This window comes from Haliotis rufescens, unplaced genomic scaffold (assembly GCF_023055435.1).
Source record: "Haliotis rufescens isolate VD_foot unplaced genomic scaffold, xgHalRufe1.0.p SCAF_3, whole genome shotgun sequence".
NCBI lineage: Eukaryota > Metazoa > Mollusca > Gastropoda > Lepetellida > Haliotidae > Haliotis > Haliotis rufescens.
In genome coordinates this window covers 62,467,357-62,469,666 of record NW_025964001.1, presented here as the reverse complement: position 1 = coordinate 62,469,666, position 2,310 = coordinate 62,467,357, and positions in this window count along the sequence as shown.

The following is a 2,310-nucleotide window of genomic DNA, read 5'->3' as shown; positions in this document are numbered from 1 at the left end:
TGTCTTTACTCACTCTTTCTTAAACTTGAACTGGCGGAATAAGTATTGAAGTTGCAGCCCCAACACTGAGTGAGTTATGAAGGAGTCTGTGTTGTGTCATGGCAGCCTGTAAATAATCGAGTGTTGGTCAGGCAAATTAGTGGTTGACAGCATGAGCGATGAGCTACTTTAATCGACTTTTACCACAGGCATAGATACAACACATTTTGTTCGCAAACACAGCAGGATATGAATTTGATTAGATTTAATGTGAACTGTGTTAATTGTTTGCGATGAAGTCAAGTAAAATATCAGAACACATGGGGCTTGTCTGTGTGTTGTCATTTTCTAATTTATGAATTTAGCTCTCAGCTCTTTTAAGACTTACAGACCGATGAAGATTCCGGGGTAGAATAGGTCTTCAGCAATCCATGCTTGACGTACAAGGCGACTAACGGGATCGGGTGGTAAGGCTCGCTGACTTGGTTGATGCATGTCATCGATCCCAATTGCGTGGATCGATGCTCATGATATCAATCGCTGGATTGTCTGGTCCAGACTCGATTATTTACAGACCGCAGTCATACAGCTGGAATATTGCTGAGTACGGCGTTAAACAACAAACCAAGCAACCAATTTAAGACTTACAATTTGACTTGGTTGTTTACTTGGTGTTACCAAGCATCCCTCCTATTTAAACCCACACAGTACCAAAATGGTTAACGCCATCACCTGCATCACTTTGGGCTTGCTCCTCACACTAATATCACTGTCATAAGAGGAGTTAAGCTAAACTATCCCTCCAAAGGAAGGCTTCGTGTCTTGGCATGGCATAATCTTTGAAGCGACTGTAAAATACCTTCAGTCTAGAAGTTGAAAAATAACTTGCTTACAGTTATATAGCTTTTCAATGTCTTCTAAGTCGCTGCATAGAGCAGTACTCAAAACTGTAACACTTTCTCAAGTCGTATATCCATTAACATGTGCCAGTCTATGACACGCTTGCGCAATCACCTCGGTTGTTAAAATATACACACCATAAACTATATATGTGATACAATTTAGCGACGAAAAAGATCTTAAGAGCAGCAATAGGCATTAATTTTCAAACAAACTGTCTAAGGCATCCGTGTACGTTATCTATGGACAGGTGCGATTCACAAGATTACGTTTGTGGCGTGTTTCGCCAAATGAAAGAAGGGCACGGGAGAGCGATTTTCTGTAAGTATTTCGGAACCAATGATGAGACGGAGGTGATGAGGCGGGCGGGGATGATAATGAGTAATACTCTCATCTGTTAATACACATTGTAACTTCATGGCATAGAACGGTGAATCGCTGAACGGCAGATTTGGAGAACACCCTCCATTTTCAACGGATTACATAATAATGGTGTCAATTTGCTTGACACTCATGCAGGTTAAATTAACACAATTAGGTCGACAGCATGGTATGTAATGTTCACGATTTCTTACACATGACCATTAATATTAACTTTACTGTATACTGTGATGATATCTATCATTTCTGTGTAATTTAAGGTTAAGTTACCTTAAAATTGAGCAAAATATTCACCGAAATTCGACATCATCTTTACCTCATTCAAACAGACACGTCGACACGATAAAACTCGATTTGTTCTCAGGAAGTAGCTATTGGGATGGAAAGACCTTAAATACGAGTTGAACGAATTAGATCATTTACATTTTAAGCGATTGAAAGAATTATACATTGAACGATGATTTCATTATTTTAACGGGGCGGTCGGGTAGCCTGGTGGTTAAAGCGTTCGCTGGTTACGCCGAAGACCTGTGTACGATTCCCGACATGGATACAATGTGTGAAGCCCATTTCTGGTGTTCCCCGCCGTGATAATGCTGGGATATTGTTAAAAGCGGCGTAAAAATCAAACTCACTCATTATTTTAACGAAAAATCTACAAAATACGATTTCTTTTCATTTTTTAAGAGTAATATTGAACCATTAATGACAGATTTCAAATGCTACTACTATCATCTTAGCATCGATACCTTATAAACCACACAAGACTGGTAGACATTCTCTTGATCCCGATACTGGAAAGCAAATGCACGGAGTTTAGAATTACATCTACATTCCATATGCATGCAATACACAGCTCTAGACAAACGTACAGTGGGAGACAAATTGGTTTTGCAAGTTTTACAAGTAGGCAGCATTGGAGATCTTACCAATGAGGATCTATTGCATCAAATTGAAATAAAGATAAGAGTTTATAATATATATGTGTGTCTCCTTGCCTTTATCAGTGATATCAGTAACTTTGAAATTGGCTTTTTGGGCTCAATTTCT